The sequence below is a fragment of the Talpa occidentalis genome, unplaced genomic scaffold (genome assembly GCF_014898055.3).
Source record: "Talpa occidentalis isolate TD23 unplaced genomic scaffold, MPIMG_talOcc4v2.1 talOcc4.6, whole genome shotgun sequence".
In the NCBI taxonomy this organism is placed as follows: Eukaryota; Metazoa; Chordata; class Mammalia; order Eulipotyphla; family Talpidae; genus Talpa; species Talpa occidentalis.
In genome coordinates this window covers 77,840,743-77,863,295 of record NW_023604972.1, presented here as the reverse complement: position 1 = coordinate 77,863,295, position 22,553 = coordinate 77,840,743, and the positions used below count along the sequence as shown (strand labels likewise).

The 22,553-nt window shown below is 36.7% G+C and overlaps 1 long non-coding RNA gene across 1 annotated transcript in view; it reads left to right on the top strand.

Moving 5' to 3' along the window:
• The window catches only part of LOC119260277 (uncharacterized), an 81,880-nt gene extending 63,121 nt beyond the window's left edge, over positions 1-18,759 (top strand). The window contains exons 2-4 of the long non-coding RNA XR_008549381.1: positions 7,296-7,356; positions 16,933-17,020; positions 18,326-18,759. This is a non-coding gene — a long non-coding RNA (uncharacterized LOC119260277). The remainder of the gene's footprint in view (positions 1-7,295; positions 7,357-16,932; positions 17,021-18,325) is intronic.
• Positions 18,760-22,553: the final 3,794 nt, after the last annotated feature.

Below are 22,553 nucleotides of genomic sequence, written 5' to 3'. Positions count from 1 at the left end.
GGATCAATGAAAACAAAAATTGGGGGGAAAATTCTTTCTTCTTATAATAATCAAAATTCTGTTTTTAAAAATTTATTTATTAAGATTTTATTAATTTATTTTTATATTTTTGCATAGAAGAACTGGGGTGTGGGCCAGAGTTGCGGGTGGTAAGATGATTCACCAGACACAGAGTGGGGAGCGGAACAGGTGGGTTTACTGAAATACACTGCTGAGGGGAGCAGCAGGCGAGAGAAGAGAGATCTACTATGCCATATATGGGTTAGCTCCCTGGCTAGGGATCAAACTAACACTGACACTTAATCAGGGTAACACTGACACTTAATCCTTAGGCCACCAGGGAGGTCCATAATCAAAATTCTTGTCAAAGAAGCTTAGTCAGCTTCTTTACCTTTCCCTCATTGGACTTGCATAGCAACTCTTAGTCCTTGAGATTTCCACTCATTCTTTGCAGAACTCAAGTTCTTTACACCCAATGTACATACTGTGTGAAAATATGAGGATTTATGCATCCTTCAAAATTTGTCTGGATTCTATTTAAAATGTGCATGCTTCTTCAAAGAAGACATACACATGGCCATAGGCACAGGAAAAAAAAAATGTTCTTTTTCACTTATCAGGGAGATACACATCAAAACTACAGTGGGATACCAAGTCACACCTATGAGAATGGCCGACATCAAAACCACTAGAAATAAGTATTGGCGAGATTATGTGGTGAAAAAGAAACCCTTTTACACTGTTGGTGGGAATGTAGATTGGTCCAGCCCTTATGTAAAACAATATGGATAGTTTGCAAATTATTAAAAATGGATCTACTACATGATCCAACAATTCCACCCCTAGCTAATTGCCCAAAGAATGCAAAAACACTAATTTGAAGGAAAATATGCACTACTATGTTCATTGCCACCTTACTTACAATAGCCAAGCTATAGAAACAGCATAAGCGCCCAAGGACAGAAGGATAACAGATGAGTGGATTAAGAAGATGTGTTTATTTGCAACAGGAAATCCTACTCAGCTATTAAAAAAATGATGAACTCTTGCCATTTGTGACAACATGGATGGAACTGGAGGGAGTTATGCTATGCAAAATAATTCAGGGGAAAGACAAATACCATACGGTGTCACTTATATGTGGACTATAGAGAAACGAATTTTTAAAAAGTCAGATAAAAACAAAGCAGACTGTAGTCTGAGACCACCAGAGCAAGAGGGTGAGGGATGAGAGGCAAGTGGGGAGTGAGAAAATTGGACTATTGTGGAAGATCATGAGTGGCTTGATGGTGGGTTGGTGTGGTAACAGCACTGAAGGGGTGATCCTATATCTCTAAATCATATACAGTGTTGTAAACCAATGTTACCTCAGTTAAAAACAAATATGTTCATGCTCTGGATGAGCTGAAAGGTTACTGCCAACTCTAAAGCACAGAGTCACACTTGGTACCACTACTGTTATTATTTAACAAAGGTAAATAAGATATATTAGCAGAGACCTCCCATTCCACAGTATAATGTTTCTGTGAGTTTTGACCTTTTTTTCAGAGAAAAACCAATTTTCAAATAGCCAAAGAAATAAGCAAAAAGATAAAATGGATCTTGTCTATTTGTACACCTATATGTGTCACCACATTGAATGATCTTCTGAAGAAAGATACTCTGCAGGGATTCTTTAAGTCTGAACAATAGAAGGGCAGTGAGGATATTATCCAATCAGGATCAAATCATAGTGCTCAATGCTGGGATCTAAATGGTACCTCTGCTTTCCCAAAACAAATTACTTGTTTTATGTGAACAATTTTCATGTGTAAAATATGCAGATGGTATTCTTGTTCTATATTAATTTAAATGAGTTGATTTTATTAACTACCTAGTCCATAGTAACCACTGCATCTCTGTTTCACAAATGGCTAAATCAAAATAAAACCTTTTTTTGGTTAAAAAATGTAAGCAAGGTATTACTGAACATTAATGACTACATAAGAACTTTGTTTAAAATGGGTAATTCTAGCACATCGTAGGACTTCTTTAGTAATAAGTGCCTTTTTTCCCCACTTTTAGCTTGCTCTCTTCTTTTGTCAGAAAAATATGCTTTTCTTGGATAGTTTCCAATAGCAGCAGTGAAGACACATCAGCAATATCATATCTCTCTTGATTCAGATTTGGCTGATGTGTCATAACAGATAGCACTGGGAGACATGGCTATGGAGATTCACAATATTTCTCCCTTTTTGTACATCTGAGCCTTATGTTAGCAGTTTGAATCTACTGTATTTTATAGACAGTCCCCTGGCACCAAGCTCAGATACAGTGTTCCTCCCACAGAGAGAAAAAGAGGCTTCATGATGATGATATATGGAAACTTGTGAAAGGTTTTACTGGTAGTTTGGGTTGAATTATAGGAGCCTCCTTTCTAAGGCTGTATGTTTGGGTGGAGAAACTATTGTAATGGGCAGTAAGGACTTTTTTTGTTCTTTACAATGTGTTAGAAACATTGATGTGAATTATGTATATGTTTTCAAATAGTTACTTTGCAGAAACAAGATGACAAAATATAAAAACTGTGGCTGTAGTCCAGTTTGTTAATAAGGTTTTATGAAATGTTTTCAGGTGCTATTTAAGATTTAGAAGACTTGGACTATAAAACTTCCTGTTAAATTTTATATCTTTGATTCATATTTTCCTCCTCTATTATTCAAATTAGCAACAAACTGTATTTAAGAACTGATATTTCCTTTTCAAATATCAGAGAAGCTTGAAAAATAATTTTTTAATGGCTCTTTCCAGGGTGGAACAAGAAAGGCTTTCATACCTGGGTGCAGTTGCATTTCAGTGTCTAGAAATTTTTTTAATCACAAAAAATTACTACTTTAACTTCAGTTTTTCCATCTTTAAAACAGTATTTGTGATACCTACCTGCTAACTTTATCAGGGGAAAAAGCTATGATGGAAAGCTTTTAGAATAAAGTAGGAAGCTCAGCAAATGATCTCCATTTTTACATGGAATTGTATAATAAAAACATACATTTTAAAGTAGTTGAATTTCTTTTTTCTATTGTTGAATGACAGAATTTATGGAGTTATAGTTACTAGTCAGGGTATTGTTAAGTAGAAGTTTTGGTGCTAATCCTGCAAAAAGAAAAGCACAACTGCTTATTTGATTATATCAGTGATGTATCACTTGTGAATTGTGTCATTTTCTTAATATTGTTACCTCAGTGGGCTTTCCTTTTTTTTTTTTTGGTAAAAAAAAAAAAGCTTTCCAGTTACAGGTTGCATAAACTATGTGATTACACATTACTGTGGTCTTAAATTCTTTAACTTACTACTGTTTACCACATGAAATTTGAATTTATAGTAATATATTTTCCTGGTGATGTGCTGGAGAAATTAACCTGTATTGATGCAACAGTAATTTGTAGTCACTTAAGTAATCTTTCTTTCTGTGCTATAATGACCTTATGATAGTGTGCAATGGCTATTATCCAATCCATTCGCAAAAAAAAAAAAAAAAAAAGATTACTTTTAATGGTCTTGGAGACATAAATTTGAAGACTTTAAACATTAATCTGACTTTTACTACTTGGTGGCCTATGATATGTCAATAACATTTTTGTGAATCAGTTTCCATTTCTCTGAAAAGTGCACAGTACCTTTGAGGTCCACTCTTATCATAACTGAAAAGAAAATGAGGTAACCCAGAAAAGAGTGTTTACTCATATTTGCCCAGCCTAATGGGGACTGAACTTTTTGTTGGATCATCTTTAAGCTTTGGCTTCTCCAAATGAATAGTGTCAGTTATTTTTAGGGACATACCTTCTTTACATAGATCTTGAACTTTCAACTTAATTCTAGAAATAAAACAATGGTACTAGAATGTTCCAGAATAAATCACTGATACCTTTTATAGTTGCAGAGAAAATAATAAATTACCTTTTGCTAGCTTCTGGTCTATTGAACTATGGTCTTCAAGAGCTTTCAGTTAAATGCTAATTATTGATTTGATAAACATTCTATTTTTTGAAGGTGGTCAGGGTTAGAGAAAAAAGCTTACCTTTTTTTCCAGCAGAATTATTCCTCATTCTGAAAAATTGGACATAAATCAAATCTTAAACCAGAGTATAATGGTGCATGGTAGGCCATTGATGCAATGTCTAATATAAACTTTGCTTTCCCAAAATAATTTTGCAAGATACAGAGGATCTTCTTCATCTCTCCTTCTTAAACAAACAAACAAACAAAAAACCTGAATAGAACAGGGAAGAAAACTGATGAAATCTGAGCACATTTTCATTTTATAGTAGTTATATGCCAAAAGTATTAATTAACAGAGAATATATTCCCAAGTTATTTTGTCATGTTGAATCATTGAGCTGATGGTATAAGCAAGAATTATGAATAGATCCGATCAAGTCTGAGTACAAAACTAGCTTCCTTTATTTATTCTTTATATGTAGCCACCTTGTGCTTAGCTGATATTTTTGTCAGAAGTACTAACCTGTTGAATTTGATAGATCTATTCAAGCCTGTAACTTGCCTGTTGCAAAAACAACTTGAGGTGACATGTAAAAAAAGGTGAAGCAAAACCAAAAACTAGGGCTTCCTTGGTGGCACCGTGGGTTGAGCACAGCGCTGTGAAGCTGTCCACAGCCTCTGCAGCACGATTCAATTCCTGGCCTGCCAGGGAGATTCCCACCTGGCGTGGCAGACCTCTCCTGTCTCACCCGCTGCTCCCTTCAGTGTATTGAGGTTCTTCTGCCTGTTCTGCTCCCTGCTCCATCTCTGGTGAATTCTCTCACCCTCCCGCGCCTCTGCCCTGTACCCAAGTGCTTGTACAAAATAAATAAATCTTAAAAAAAAAAAAAATCCGTCCAAATTTAAAAGAATTTGTTTGGTTCGCATTTCATTGCAACCTTTTGATCCTTTCTTGATATAAATGTATGTCTACCTACTTTAAATTTACTTTTGTTTTTATTTTATTTTTTATTAACTGTTCACATTGCTTTCATGTATTAGTCAGGCTGCCTATGTTCAACTACCAGTTCATGCATTTGCTAGTGTCAAAAATAAGCCAGTTAAAGTGGTGAGGACAGATTTGCTTCCAAAATAACTACTGCTGGAAAGATCATCCAGCATGAACTAACTCAGTTTTGCCAAAAGGAAAGCCCAAAAGTGCTTTGAAAGCCTGGAGGGGGAGGGGTTGTTAAAGGCAAATCACTGAGGAGTCAAAGGGACCTTGGTTTGTGTGACTGGATCATCTGGTTTTGTTAGTTAGGCCATAAACATGATAACAAATTTCTCCTATCTTTATGATAGGAGGCAGTGATGTGAATTAGAGCAAGGTATCAATTTGAGAACCAGAACAGACTATGAGAAGACAGTTCTGGGTGGTAGAAAATTACATCTCAAAGAGGCAGAGAAAAGATTTATAATTTCAAGCCTTCTGAAATAACTACAGTGAGAGGGTTTAGGAGTCATCTGTCAATTTTTATCAGGTTCTGGCCAGATTAATCCAATTAAAGTTACTCAACTATATTTTGCCTCAGTTTTCTTTTCTATAAAATGGGCATAATAATAGTACCTGTATCCTAGGAATGTATTTTTATAATGAAAGGAATTAATACATGGAGTGCTTAAAACAGGTTTGGCACATAATAAGCTCTCAATAAATGTTAATCTTATTATTTTGAAGATGGAGTTCCTATCCACTTTAGTGGATTGTTTTAGTTATTAAATGATACAAGCAAAACATTGAGAACTGTGCCTAACACTTAATGGTATTCAATAACTGTTGACTAGTAATAGTATTAGTAGCAGAAATAGCTATAGTAGTCACTAATTGGCTTCTAGTACTGAATTATGCCAAGTATTATTCAGGATGATTAAATAGAAAAGAATCTAGAGCTTATTGTTTTTTACATTAGAATGGAATAGATAGTTTTTGTAAATTGGTAATTCAGAAATTGGAAAAAGTGTTTATGACCAAGTCTTTCTACATGATTATAAAATTTTACGCATCACTTTGCCAACATACTTCTTAGATTTTGGACATACAGTTCACATGAATCTTAACATGTTTACTGTGTAACATTCAACTTTTCCAAAACATTTCCTGATTAGTAGAATGGGGTGAAAACTAAATAATTATAGTAATTAGAAATAATTAGAAAAGCCTATAAGAAATGATACAATTTGCTTAAATGGAAAAAAAAAGGTATGTAAAATAAAATAGTAATGAAGAATGAATATTTTATGTAATTTTTCATATTTAAGTTACTTATTTGATATGTATTTGGGTCCTCTTATCTCTCTACATAGAAGTAAAGAAGATATACAAATGTCATACTTTTTCAGTGCTTACCAATAGGTTTAGAGAAGCCCAAGTGATGTCTGTTCATGTTAGAGGAGTCTCTTGATTCCATGAAGTAATAATCCATGAAGTTTGAATTATTAAATGAGTTCAGCATCTATTTGTATTAGGTATAATATCAACCATAGCTCATACTTCACCGCATATGGATTTCCATTGAGGAAGTAGAACACAAACATCAACAGAAGCCCATTCTCTTCAAGTTACAATTTTATCCCTAAAACTTTGATGTTCATATATTTGATAGTGGAAAAATGTTCATTTAGGTAAGAGACCAATAAATGGAAATGGAAGAATAATTTACGTTAACGCTGATTTTTTCAATATATACTTAATTTTTTTCTCAATAAAGAGTATGGCTTATTTTTTTAGATTATTTTTTAATGTTCATTTATTTTTATCATGGTAACATTGGTTAACAGCACTGTATTTGATTTGGAAGTACAATCCAAATGTAATATTACATTTTAAGACCAACTTTTATTCATTATCCTTCTGTAATTAATATTTTGGGCAGTTATAAAGTGAGTCAGGAAATTAAATATTTAATTATGCATATAGAAAAGATGGTCAAAACCAACTCCTCTATCATTTTAAGATGCAATGCATTAAATAATTTCATTCTTTTTACTAAGCACCTAAAATATTGCTGTTAACTGTGACAGTCCTAGAAATATCACTCTTGGTGGTTGATTATATAAATAGAATTTGAAATAGCTTAGGAAAGAGTCTTAGAAAAACTTCTAGGAGTACATTAGTTCTAGACTTATCCCTTTCATCAGCCTGCCCCCAGCTTTTGGCAGGCAACTTCTCCTCACTGGACCAGTAGCTTGTTTTCAGTCACAGTCCAGACTTTTAATAGTTAGTATGTCTCCTTTGCTAGCAGCTGTTTAATTTGGTTTTTGTGTCTTTCTTTCTTTAGTAGTCTGATACATACTTCTGCATGTCAATGCGTTTGCCAGTGGATGAAGAAGACTTCGTGAGTAAGTATTGATTGGGTGGTGTAGGGGTGGGAAGTGGAAGGAAGGGCAGCAATTTGAAATCAGTGAAAGGTTCTTTTTGATGGTCATGAAGATATTAGTCTTTTACTGTCAGTTCCTAAAATGTATTTATCATGCCTAATGTGGGGAAAAAAAAAAAAAAAACTAGAGAGAGCTACAGAGAGACAAGATTACAAACTGTATCTGGAGAGATTGGTGAGTAATAGTAGTTAAGTTGTTGCATGCAGATGTCGATGGCCACCAATACCAGGTGGTCCCATTTGCATAGTATTGGCTTTCTTTCTGTGTCTGGTTGCTTAATTCTGCTCCATTCAACAGTCTGTTTATTTACCTGCCGGTTCATGCTATAAATCGACTGCACTTAGAATCAACATTGGAGAATGTAAGATTTTACCTGTCAGACAGGTAGCTAGATAGGAAAAAAGGAAGGAGAGATTGAGAGACGGAAAGAAGGGAGGGAGAGTGGAAGGCAGGAGAGAAGAAACTTTGAACCTATAGTTTATATTATAGAATGAAAGGATTCTCAAATGACAGTTCCTTCCCCCAACTGAGTCTTTAAATCAGATAGGAAAAGTGACAAACACCATCTGTTTTCATCTTAGTTGTTTTAATTTAAACATCCCTTATGACAGACTTTTAACTGTTTAGGGAAGGTGTGATGGGCAAATTATTCATGACTTTGTTCCTCACTTCACTCCGCTTCACTTCTCTGGTTTGAGATGTTGGTTTTCAGGAGAAAGTGATGATAATGAGAGTTGTACTTTGGTCCCTTGAAACTAATCTTCAAGTGGCTGTTGGAGGGGACTAGTATGTGAATTGTAAAATGTATACAGTAGCCTTCAGGCATCCAAGGATGAATTTTCATGAGGTGTACCCCATAGGAGTATACGTTCCCTACCTGCAAAGACAGAACAATGTGCATTTCTTTCCCTCACACACTTTGGTAGCAATCAAAACAGAAAATAACAGCCTATACCAACACTCTCTAAACAAAATTTTCTCCATGCTCAATTCTAATAATGAAAGTCAGAGTTTGGGATGTTAAGCATTTCCTGATTGTTTCTTTGTATGATATTTAAACAATAATAAGGAAAACGTGAGGAAGGTTAGCACGCCCAGATCCTGAACTTTAAAGACAGAAAAATGATTTAAGTTCCTAATTGTACACCAAATATGATTTAGGATGTAAATTCATCATGGAAATATTATTTTTTAAAGATTTATTTATTTATGCATACAAGAACTGGGGTACAGGCCAGAGGTATGGGGGGTGAGAGGATTCACCAGAGACAGAGTGGGGAACAGAACAGGCAGACTGACTGAAATACACTGCTGAGGGAAGCAGCGGGTGAGTCAGGAGAGGTCTGCGGCGCCATGTGGGTAGTTCCCTGGCCAGGGATCAAACTCTTGCTGCATGTCTGCGGACTGCTTCATAGTGCTGCCTGTTAACCCCTTGCACCACCAGGGAAGCCCTCATCATGGAAATATTAACAGTAAATCTTTCCTCAATTTCACCAGACAATGGGGTGAGGAAAAAAGACAAAACTTGCAAGCTGACCATAGATCTGAGGCATATGGCAGGGGAGGAGAAGTAGGAGGGGTCAAAATGGCAGGGGAGCGCACCAGGGACGCTGGTCATGGACCACAGGTGCTATGGTGGTGGGAGAACTACAGCGACCACACCTGAGGGGAGCAGCATAGAAAAAAAATATTTACTCATAAAAAAGGAATTTTATGTAAAGTTCTCTCTTTATTAATTTTAATATCTTTACTAACTTTTATATCTTTTTTTTTCAAGTTTAATCATAGACATGATTCCTTCTGTTTCACACTTGCTTTGAAGAGAAGGCTACTCTACACACCTGGATAAATAAGATAGTCACATTTCACAGCAGTGTTACAGGTCACACATTAATAGGCTACTAGCTGGGAGTAGTATATGATTTCAGAGCTGAAAATTCTTAAGGTCAATAAATATATATCCTGGAATGTGTTACTGCTCTTTTAATGTAAATGTGTTTACTTTCACGTAATTTAAAATTGAGGAGTACAAGTGAATGTACTCAGTCAAGAAAAATACTCAGAGGAAACACATAATGGGGCTAGATTCAAGCAAGGTGCTAAATATTTCTGCATTTTCTTAGGTAATTGTCTTCTAAGATTAAACTGTTCCCTGTTCTAAAGTCCTCAAAGGATCATAAAAGGTTAATAACTGTTTTCGGTATTTCTTCTTTTCCTTACTGCTGAGAGGATTTCATGAATACTGAAGTTTGTCACCTGTTCAAAATAGCCTTCTTTCATCTTCTGTGTGAGTTTTTAAATGTAGTACTTTTAATATACTACCCCAAGTGATTTGTGGGGAACTTTGTTTACATAATCCAACCACCACAAACATGTAGTGTAGACAAATTAGAACTAGAAATTTGAAAACCAAAGAGAAATTCCAATCATTTATGTAGCAGAATAAGTATGGGGAATTTTGTGTGTATTATCTTATTAAGTCTTAGGATAACTCTGTAGATCATCCCATTATAGACAAGAACATTCTCTTATCACCCCACCATTAGCCATTGCTTACTCAGGACCCGCCAGACACTAACATAGCAAAAGCTCAGCATATTTAAACCATTTTACAGAAAAGGAAATAGAGGGATAGGGAATGTGCCCATACTTTTTGATAGCTATGTGTTACCCTACTTGCATGCTGTTTAAGTCATTACAGATGTGTTTGTGGGGCAGTGATGCAGAGAAGAAATGAAAGAAATTCGTTTGAAAAGGAAGGAAAGGAAAAGGGCTTGGATGTGTGGTCCTACATCAGGAGGGTGGTCTCACATTGCTGTTCCATACTCCCGAAGAGGCAGTTTTGTTGGTGGTAACCAAGGTTTTCCAAGAATGAAATTTTATCCTTTTCGTGGCTTGTCCCAGTTTCTGGATCTTAGGATGATTTATCACAAGATTACATATGGTTGAAAATGATGACATGTAGGGTCCTCCCTGGTAGCGCAAGGGATTAAGACGCAGCACTATGAAGCTATCCACAGCCACTGCAGCACGAGTTCGATCCCCAGCTAGGGAGCTGACCCATATGGCGCTGCAGACCTCTCCTGTCTCGCCTGCTGCTCCCCTCAGCAGTGTGTTTTAGTAGATCTGCTTATTCTGCTCCTCACTCTGTCTCTGGGAATCTTCTCACCCCCACATCTCTGGCCTGCACCCCAGCTCTTGTATGCATAAATAAATAAATTATAAAAAAAGAAAGAAAATGATTACATGTGAAGACCTATAATAGTTTATTCTTTTTTTAAAGACACTCATCATTTTATACCTCTGCTTTTATTATCTGTACCTTTTAAACATTTGAATGCCAGCAAGGTTTGCGCTATAGCATGTGAAGGGGACTTAATAATTGCTTACTTAATATATGAGTGAACACTGCAAAAGTGTTCTGTTTATTCATCATTTTCTAAGGCAATATATCAAATATTAAATAATTTACCTTATGCCTTAAATTATATTATTGTCTGAATATAAGGGAACAGTTGTTTATATATATATATATATATATATTTTAAAGATTTATTTTTATTTATTTATTTATACAAGCACTGGGTACAGTCAGAAGCACGGGAGGGTGAGAGAAATCACCAGAGCCAGAGCAGGAAGCAGAGCAGGCAGAAGGACCGAAGTACACTGCTGAGGGGAGCAGCGGGCGGCAGGAGAGGTCTGCGCGCCATGTGGGACCCTCCTCTGGTGGCCAGGGAGTAGCTGGGGATCGAACAGGCGCAGCAGATGCTGTGGGCAGCTTCGCAACCCAGCGCTCAACTGCTGTGCCACCGGGGAGGCCCATGGGAACAGTTGTTTTTTAAGCAAAGGCATGTGTTCATAAATTCAGCAAACTTGTAAAGTTCTGCTGTGTAACAGTTATTGGACTAGGCTATGGGGATGTCAGATATGTCACAAAATCAAGAAAAATCACAGCCTGGCAGAATTCTAGAAGAACACAAATGTTAAAACATGCAAAAAGGACTTTCTCCTTTTGCTTTTCAGATTTCTCAAGAAAATCACAAAAGGCAGAATACAATTCAGGTTGTTTAATTAGGACAAAACAAGCTCTTACTGGCATTAAAACCCAAAATTGCACTTGAATAATTCATAATTTTGGCTTTATGCTGTGTGACTAATTACATCTCATTTTAGATAAAAATACTTTTTAATTCTGAGACAGTGCTATCACAATTGTCATGGAATTTCTATGTGCATATGCCTGTCATATTTACATATGAGCATAAACAACATCTTTGATATATTTCTATGGCTGTATTGAATTTTAAATGCAAATTAAAGTAGATATTTGGGGAAATACTGTAATGAAGATAAATGTAATTTTTATGTTTTGAATAAAAGCTATCCATAGAGCATTGCTTTTGCTTATTGTTTTAATAAAAAATCACAGACTTGGAATGGGTAAAGGTATGATAAAATCTGCATTGACCACTGAATTGTGATGCTGCCTAAAAGGTGTTTTATAGACACTCAGAGGAATTGACTCTGACAGCAGCCCACTCAGCCAAGAAATTTGACTGTCATCTTCATCCACTTGCTTTACCTCACATGGATGACCAGTAAATAAATGTGTATTTTCCTTAGTGAATGATGGCAGGTCCCTATCTATCAAATTGCACTGTACAAATGAGACAGAAGCCATTGAATTTAGAAATAGATGAAATTAATATAATGATTCATTGCTTTTCATTTTCTTGGGCTTCTCTCTTGAATGTAGAATAATTTCTACTGTGGAATTACATAGTCGCCTTAAATTTTCTCAATGTGACCTTTCTTAAATAAAGCCCATATTAAGGTGATGTTAGGATACTTCAAACACTGCCAGGCAATCTACTATTTTTTTTAAAGATTTATTTATGTATGCGTACAAGAACTGGGGTACAGGTCAGAGGTGCGGGGATGGGGCAGGTGGTGAGAGGATTCACCAGAGACAGAGTGGGGAACAGAACAGGCAGACTACTTTTGATCATATTTAGGGATCACTCAGTGGTGTGACTACAGAGACCAAGGAAGTCACAGTGTTCATATATCCATGCAATATCCACACAGTAACCAGAAAGAGGAGTGAGTGTAAGAGGGAGTTGTCTATATATCCTATTTCTCCTCTGTCACCTAGGGTTTTCTCCACATGAATAGTGTAGTCTCTGTCTCCCACATGACCACTGAATATCTTCTAGTAGGCACCCTAGGAAGCTGTTCCAGTTTCTGAGTGAAAGTTAGTTGAGGGCCTCCCTGATGGCGCAGCGGGTTGAGAGCAGTGCTGTAAAGCTGTCCGCATCCTCTGCAGTGCGGGTTCAATTCCCAGCTGGCCAGGGAGATACCCACATGGAGAAGCAGATTTCTATCTGGCCCACTGCTCCCCTCAGCAGTGTTGTCTGTCATCTTACTGTTCTGCTCCCCACTATGTCTCAGGGGAATTCTCTTACCCTCCCGAGCCACTACCCAGTTCTTATATAAATAAATAAATCTTTAATTAAAAAAAAGTTAGTTGAGAGAGCTAAGATAGCATAAATAAGACAACACAAAACCACACTAGAGGTCTTTGATAAGTGGATAAAACCTAATTTATTTCATGATAATCTGTGTGCCCTGTCTCAGTATTTCTTGAATGTTTTCTATCCTTTGGTCACCCAACATGTTTCCAACATGCCAACCCCGAAGATCAGGAGATTTACACTTGTATTTTCATGTTCTTTACTTTATAAGTTAATCATCAATAGGCTGTACTAGTCTTCTGTTGCCTATCTATAGCTAACAAGGATGTTCCTCCCATTTCTGTTAGTAAATTTGGGTTGGTTTTATGTACACAGATATTTCCTAAGTATTCATTCTACCACTGGACTGTTCCAAGTCCTTGGTCTGGCAGATCCATCAATATTTGACTTGCAGCCCTGGATAGCCACTTGGAAAGGAAACGGACAGAAAGCAAAGTGCTAAATGAAGTTCTCTCCTAGGTCACATTCTTAGGGAATTTTATGGCTCTGATTGTAGTCAGATGTAAGCTTAAAGAGGCCATAAATGCCTAACAGCTTCATGCAGTTAGGACAAATTTTTCTTAGAACTCCAGAAAGTAGACTTAGTTATCTCTCTGTTCAATATGTCACCCACACACGTACTTTAAAGTTTTTTATTTCAGATGACATTATCCTTTGAGACATCCTCCAATCTTTGCACTTTCTGTGTCATAGTTTTTCCTTTAATTAATGTGCATGAGTCACTATTTCTGGAGTCCTAGTCCTTCAAAAGTAGTTGGTTTCCAGAACTTACTCATACTTGCCTACAAAATTTTCTGATCTTATACATCAGACAATCTGAACTGTTAACACCCATTGAGACTGAAGTACCTTTTTCACTTAAGCAGCTGTCATCCTGTTATTGAGTTAGAATACTTGGTGACACTTTAATCTTAATGGATAGAATATTCCCTTGCTCCTCACGAGGCTCTGTTTTTGCCTACATGTCACCACCCCAAAGCTGCCTTTGTTTATTCTGCCTGTCAGACTCACACACTTACATGCAGTTTCCAATATTTTCATCTAGCTTTCTTTGCCTTCAATCCTTTATTTATTTGATGTATGTTTGGAGAAAAAAGAAAAGGAGGAATTTCTTTGATTTGTAATGTTAAAATATTTTTCTATATTCTGTTTTGTGTAGTGTTAAAATCTCCAGCCTAGTCATATATGTAGCTTATGCTCAAAGGACCTCATTCTTATTCACTAATGTGGGATCTTGTTATGCAAAGCAAGGAATAATAGGAATGGAGCAAACCCAGGAAATGAAACTGTCAGCCTCATCTTTTCTCAGTTGACTCCTCCCACCACTGGCAGCAGGCCCATCTATAAAATTGTCCAAGTACTGCTTTGTTTTTATGGCATTTATTATTTGTTTTAGGTTTACATTTTGATATAACATTCCTTTTCTGGTGGTATTTTTCGTTTCCACTGACAATGAATTGTACCTGGAGCAATAATTATATGAATACTTCGATCTTTTGGATATGAGAAAGATGGTTGCTTTCTTGTTTAAACCCTGTACCAGTAATTTACTTAGCAATTAAACTTGGTTGAGTTTCTGGAGAAATAAGAGTCCGTAAGAGCAAGTTGTTATAAGAGGGAACTCAGGAATTTTCTTCTACTATCACTTAAAAATATTGATGTGCTTCTAATTACAGAAACTAAAATTAAACACATATCTAGAAAGCGTTCAATGTGGAGCAAATAAATCATTCTTAATATAGCATGTGAAAATGAGAAAAATTTCAGAACATGCCTAGAGAAGTTGTACTTTGAATGATTTTTGCTTTTTACCTTAAAAAAATTAGAAGATCCTGTTGTATAAGCAGGGACCCAGGCAAAAAATTTGACTTTCCTTCCTGATGAACAGCCACGGAGATTGCATGTCCTTGTCTTCATGATATATTCTTCTCCCAAAAGGTTTTCCTTCCTATCCTTAGTGAAGCTTTTGTTCATTAATATTTCATTTTATAAATTTAATAACTCATTTTTTTTTTCAAAAAAGATTTTTGCCTCCTTTCACAATAACACATGCCCCACATTCATATGAAAAAGACACTACTGGGGACTCTTGCACAGATCCTGACCACTCAGGGCTTTCCCCAAAACTTTCCCAAGCCCTGTATGGTGCCTTATGGGAACTCAAGTTCACCTCTGGTGCTTTTGTCTGCCCTCATGGCTTCAGACATCAGGGTTTACTTTTTGAGTAATTTTCATATACATAATTTCCTCTCCTCTCTTATGAACAGGACTCACATCATTTAAATCTTCTGCTGGATATTTCCACCTAGAATTTTATTTGATACCTCAAACTAACATTATTTTCTACCCAAGCAGTTTAAAATTCTAGATAAAATGCACTTGGACATGTTGATTTATTACCAAAATACCAGAATGATCAAGGCTTAGAAAATCTGTTAATAGAATCTACTCATAATAAAGTTTTCTATAAGGGATGGGAACCATGTGATCATGTACATAAGTTCTGGAACAGCAGAGGAGACACCATTTTCTTTGACAAACCCCTGATGGAGTGACAGAGGGACATTTAAAGGGGAAAAAAAAAAGGTGGAAGATACCATTGGAACAAAAAGTTAGATACCATTAGACTGATTATAAGCCAATTGATAAAGATGAATATGAAGTAAAAAATTGTAACACATAGCAAGATAAATTTAAAGTGAAGAAAAAAAGAAATAAAGGCCATGTACTCCCACTTCATTTCTTTTCAATTTTTCCTTCTGCCAGGGATGATACCCTGAGAGGATTATGGAAGGAAGGGAGGAAATCTTACACTCAACTTGAGAGTGAGTCTGTAGATAGACCCTGTCCTTCCTTCTTTTTCCCTTGCTAACAAAGTTAGGCTTGGTTACGTTATGATTTTCTATGATTTATAAACTATTGTAATTTCCAACTGAGTCCTCCTTTCCAAAGTATATCTTCTTCAGTCTCCTAAACTCACTATATTCTTTGGTAATAGAAAACAAGCCTCAAATTAGAGCAATTCCATTTTCCTTCTGTCCTCTGTTAGTTTTATAAATAGTGGTATGAAAATCTCAAGATATGATTTTTAGGTTTTAAGTTCATAGTTTCAGTGCAATAAAGGAAAAGTGTTATCTCCACTGAAAGTCAAGTCAGGCTGGCTCGTAGTAGGTGGCCTGTGTTTTCTGACTATGCACACTCTGCAGGTCATGGTGTTATAGTTTAATGTAGAACATCTTTTATAAACACTTGTGTTTTAGAGACATGTTTTAGCAGAATGTGATATTTTATTAATTTTATCATACAAACAAAAAGATAAAAGATGCAATTTTACACACATGGCTAATTTTAGGCTAATTAGCATTTTTACTGGCAAGGGTGAGTTGTAACTGGCCCCTGTAGGACAGCATGGTGAATTTGGACAAAAGGGAATCAGTCAAACTCAAGCCAGGAAAGGGAAAGGGACCTCATATTCAATCTCTAATCTATAGATAATAGTTTAACTTGTTTTTAGCTTTTGATGTCTGAGCTGATTTTTGCTTAATGTCTTTAAAACACTTATTAGTAGAAAAAGAGAAATGACATGTGTTGGTTTTAGCATGCTTTTACTGAGTATGTGGTGGGATCCAGAGTAGTAATTTTTCTCTTCTATATTTTTGTGAAGATATATTTTCCACTTTTCTTTTCTAGAATTTGTCTCTATCACATTCCAGTGACTACTACTTTTAGAGCTTTCATTTTTTACCCACACACTGTTCTCATTACTGTATATGGTCTCTTCCATTAAAAAAATGTGTGTGTTGCTTATTAATTATTATTATTAGAGTTAACTATCCGAGGAAGTTAAATGATCAAATCATGGTCATCTTAAGGAAAAAGAAAATTCATACAACTTGGGCGCTCTATCATAAAAGCATCAAATTGTCAAACTACACATCTCTTGTGAGTTTGTGCACAGAAGTATAACCTGTGTTCATATTCATGTGTCATTTTCTCTTAACAGTTGACTTCAAGCCGAGGGCCAGCATGGATACTGTCCATCATATGCTGCTTTTTGGATGCAATATGCCTTCATCTACTGGAAGTTACTGGTAAGGAATCATGGTTCCGTAGTAGAAAAGCATATAGAAAATGTTTTTTTGAAATACAAAGGACATCTGTGGAAGCATTTTACAGCTGATTAGCAAATAGGCAGACTATTTGTATGATCATTGTTCTTTTGCATTGCATGGTTATCATGGTTTGATTATCACTGTTATTTAGTCCACACATCCATCAGTATGTGTTACTCACTTAATAACTATGTCTATTAGCATAGACAGTGTCAAGGTATAAATGGCTTGTAAATAAAGACTGAATGTTTAAGTAATGGATACTCTGATAATTATTTTTAAAGTTCATGATTCAACCCAAAGGGCACTGTTTGTCCCAGACACTGCGCTAGGTGATCTGTACACACCATATTATCCTGACATCCCTGCAAAGCAGGTATTAATAGCCCCATTTTCCAGACAAGGATCTGAACTCCCAGAGATTCAGTACTTGCTCCAGGTAACACAGTTGGTTCGATTCAAACCAAGTTGTCTGGTTCCATAGTCAAAGTTATCTTCATATTATCATGCTGTCTCCAACTTATTTAAGTTACTATTGGAGTATTCGAATATATTTCAAGCAACATTCTGAGTTTTAATATCATGTTATGAGCAATCAATAAACTTCTATTGGATGCCTATGATATGCCAGAACTGTAGTAGACACGATAGGAGTCTCTAGGATAAATAGCTATGTCTTCTCCCCTTAGAAAGTTATACCACAATTATGACTTGAAATCTTCTGATTCAATTAAGTTTTTGGTGTTCATGAAAATGAGCTTACACTGCAAATAGCTGTATTTTAAGATTCATATTTTGCACCAATAGCTAGCATCTTAATAATCCATCATGACTAGTGTGGCAGCTTTGTATTAGAGAGGGATATGTTTTGTGGTCTTGTCTCTGCATAATAATGTAGACTGGTAGACCTTTCCCTGTGCATCCTAATATTATTTAGGCTGTTGTGCAGAATGCACAACAAACAACTGCTTTCTAGTCATTTTTATAGTAAACAATTGTAATATGTATTTGGAACTTTTAAAAGCACAGGGCAATTAGTGGAAGTCTACATGGACCAAGTACCATCAAAGTATTTGTTAATAGGCTTAAGCTGTTTGATGAAAGGGGCACATCATATAGGAACTCATCTCATATAACTGGGTTTATAGAAAAATGAAGTCAGCTAATTGCACTTAATGCCCTTTGATAGCAACATTCCAGTTTTTGCTCTTCAGTAAATTTTTGTAAAGAAAATTCTGCGATTAAAAGATTATTCTGTGACAGCTTTTTCTGAATCTTATTCAGAATTCATATCCTATGGTTCTGCCGCGCCATGTGGGACCCTCGCCCACTGGCCAGGATGGAACCAGCACTGCAGAGGCTGAGGACAACTTCACAGCACTGTGCTCACTGCCTGCGCCACCAGGGGAGGCCTAGTATTCATTTTTCTTCTGAGTTTTCGTGTATGTCTTTGAACTGTTTTTCTGTGTTTTCTCCCTTTTCTTTGAACTTTTTTATCATGGCAATTTTGAATTCTGTATCTTCTAGGTCTTTGTATTTGGGTTCTGTAGATTTGTTCTCTTTCTATGGTTTAGTATTGCCCTGAGTACTCAAGTTGCCATTTGTTGTGGTTTTTTTGTCTCCCTATTATTTTCTTTTTGCATCGTGCTGTTGCTGGGACTGCTTCAGCTGGTTGTGGCTCCAATCTCACACTGGGGTGAGAGGTCTTACTGGGGCTGCAGGCTGTCCTTGCTGTCAGAGAGGCCTCCTTACTTCTACCTGGGCATGACTCCACACCCTATGCTGGATAGGGGGTCTAACTGATATGGTAGATGACTGCTGCTTCTGATGGTGGAACTTTAGGGCTTCCAAAATATTTTATGGTAAGTCCATGATTGATGACAAATCTTTCCTACCAACTTCAATAGTCATTGTTGCTTCTTAAGTATTATCCATGCCAAATTAAACACATTAATGTTATATGGAGTCATTTATTCAAACAATAGCATTGAAGAAGATGAATAACGTCACAGAGGAAATTAAAACAAAAACAAAGGCACTGGATAAGTGCATACTTGTTCTTAAGCTAATAAGTAAAATGCAGGGGGGGGCGTGTTATGGTTCTGAATTGAAATGAAAACTTTTCATTAAAAGTGAGAAGATAAATCTAGTTTAAAGTATTGTAAGATTCTTAAAATAAATCTAAGCAAGGAAAAAAGGGTAAAATGTATATTAGTTTTCTTGGTTATGTGTAACAAACCACAAACTGAGTGGCTGAAAACCACATAAATGTATTCTCTCATAGTTCTGGAGATTAGAAAGGGAAATCAAGGTATCAGCAGGGCCATGTTCCCACCATTTCTTTAAAGAATAACCCTTCCTTCCTTCCTCCTGGATATAATCCTTGGTGTTCCTTGGTTTATCCATTCACCACACCTATCTCTGCCTCATTCTTTTTTTTTTTTTTAAGATTTATTTATTTATTTATCTATCTATCTATCTATCTATTTATTTATTTATACATGCACTGGGTACAGTAAGACGCGCGGGAGGGTGAGAGAATTCACCAGATTCAGAGCGGGGAACAGAACAGGCAGAACGAGGAAACACACTGCTGAGGGGAGCAGCAGGCATGGCAGGAGAGGTCTGCGCGCCATGTGGGACCCTTGCCAGCGGCCGGGGATCAAACCGGCTCTGCAGAGGCTGCGGGCAGCTTTGCCGCCCAGCTCTCAACCACTGCGCCACCAGGGGAGGCCCTCTGCCTCATTCTTAACGTGGTATTCTATCCTGTGTGTTCTGTGTTAGAAATTTTCTTCGTAAAAGGATGCCAGAAATGAGGTTATAGGACACCTACTCCAGTAAAATCTCCTCTTAGTTTGATTCCATCTTCAAAGTTTCTATTTCCAAATAAAATCACATTTATAGATAGTAAGTGTTAGCAGTTGGACATCTTTTAATGGAGGATAAATTTTAAGCTAAAATTGAACAAATTTTGCTGAAATGGGAGACATGCAAATGAGGATGGCTGGAGCAAGTGGGAGGCAGCCTTGAAAGAAGTCTTTTGAACTTTTATTCAGCCCCACAGAAAATTAATACTTATAATTAGCAATCTACCATGTGAAAATCCACTGAATAAAACACAGATTTTGGTGCCAATGACAGTAAAGATAAAATAACTAAACATTCACTCATTCAACTAATTTTTTTATGCTTAATACTTAAACACAATAGGAACAGAGTGGTGAACAACACAATACTCCCTTTAATGTTTAATAATCTAGCAAGGAGCCAGGCAGGTAAACAATTACAACACCTTGCATAACAAGATCAAATTGACCTGTTGAAAAGACTCCTTTCACAACAGGTAGAAGAGTAGGTTGGAAGAAGAGAAAGACTAGTAAGTGATGATTTAGATGATTATATAACAGAACATCGGTTGCAAGAATTGGGTGATAAAGAAGTTATTTTGAGGACAGAGAGGAGATACATTCAAAAGATCTCCTGGCTTGAGAAATTCTCTCAAGTTACAGTCACCAAAATTAAAGATTTACCTGAAGTTTTACCCAATCTTTTCTTAGTCCTCTCTGTTGTGGGGGGCACAGGGAGGAATTTCTCTATTCCATTGAAGTTGTTCTTAGCTTGGTTAGTTGAGCACATTAATATCAGGCAAATTAGTAAGAGGAAAGGCCAAAATTTAATAACATACACAGGAAAAATCTACATGCTTGTAAATTCTAAAGAATAATGGAGTAGACCAGGGATATTTTATCTTCATTGATAGACCTGGGACACCAAGGAGGCCAGAGACAAACTGCAAATGTAAAATAAGAAGGAGTATTTTATCCTTACTCTGAGAATTAAGATGAATCTCTTAGAGGACATATTTACTGATAAACCTATAACTGGGTAAGACACCCCCCCAAAAAATAAACTGCATTCTTCTAGCTCAATAAGGGGGACTGGTGGTTGTTTTTCTGATTGGGAAAAAGGCCGGCCTGAGATTAAGGTATGATAATCTCCTCTATGATTAGGGCAGATGATGGATTTATGCAAGGACAGAAGTTTCCCCTCAACCTTGGGGGATTTCATTGCAATTAGCTCAGAATACTCTGCATACCAGAGCAGGGCATTTTTGGGAAACCAGTCCTGAGACTCTGGGGTATCTTATTTGGGTACCCGCAGTTGCAAAGTACTCATTTCTCTTTACTACAGTACCTTAAACTCCATCCTGTCCCCCTGCTGAGTAATCTAGCTCTATTAATTATGTTCTTGCTATTAGCCAACCTCTTCATACTTGTCCTCACCATTCTTTGAATATGCTCGAGCCAGCCACCCATTACAACACTATTAACACCCAACACACATCTACACCCTCAGGGAAATTCAGTGCTCTTGTCAAATACTGTTTTTATGCTCCATTCACAGCTGTATTTAGAGAAGTTTGCATTTCATGGGTCCAATTGTTCATCACCAATGCATTCCTTAATCTGTTATTTGGCTTCTTCTCCTATTAGCCCTTAATTGCTCTCATTGCAGTTTCTAACAAACTCTTATTTGCTAAATTCACTAAACACTTGAGTGACTTACTTCTGACCTGTCAGCAAAATGTGGCAATTTTTCCTACTCCAGCCATCTTCATGTACTCTCTTGTCTTTTACTGTATATTTTCATTACTTCTTTTCTTCTTTCTTTTCCTTCTCAGTCTCTTCCTCTAGTCATTTCTCATGTTATATTCTTCAAAATTCATCATATGTGTTAGTCCTTTTTCTTCCCTTCAGTAAATGTACCTTTGGCAAAATCAAGCAACAAGAATAACTAGGTTCATGAAGAAAATACTGAAAGGTAAACCACTCAAAAACCTATACAACTCTATAACCAGAGCCCTAACAAAAGCATTAATAGTCTCAAATCTTAGAACAGAAAAATCTGTATTACAAAGCAGGGTGAGGGGCACCCTTGCCTGCTTGAAATAGGTTCTGCCAACCACTGCATAAAAACAAACATACTCCACTGTGTAAGACCTTCAATAGTAAAGCAGTTTAATGCAATTAGTGTGTAATAGAGAGAAGAGAAAGAGAAGGGATATAGTTTCCAATTAAAGCACCCAAGGCTACCTATCCCCTCATGAACAAAGGCCCAGTTAAATTAGGTTGGCCCAAAACAGGACCACTGAGACCTGAAAACATGCCGCAAGTATAAGGTACCTTCTGGTGAGGTCCAGTAGGAAAGGGACAGAAATGACCAGGCAAGTGTGGAAGGAAATTAGCTAAATCAAAACCCAAGTCAAGATAAAGGCTGCCATTGTCAGCCTCTCCACAGGTCTATCACTCATGTCTGTGTCTCTTTCAATGTCTCCTTCCATCTTCCCCAAGTCCCAGGTACAAGTCCAAGGCTGAGAAGTGTCATGACTCCTTCACATGACTCTCTGCTCCATGTGCCTCTTCCAGGTATTCTTCTTATCTCTTCTCCTTCTTCCTTCCTTTCTCTTCTCTGCTGCTCCTCAGCCAGATCTTCTCTCTTTCTGAATCCTTCT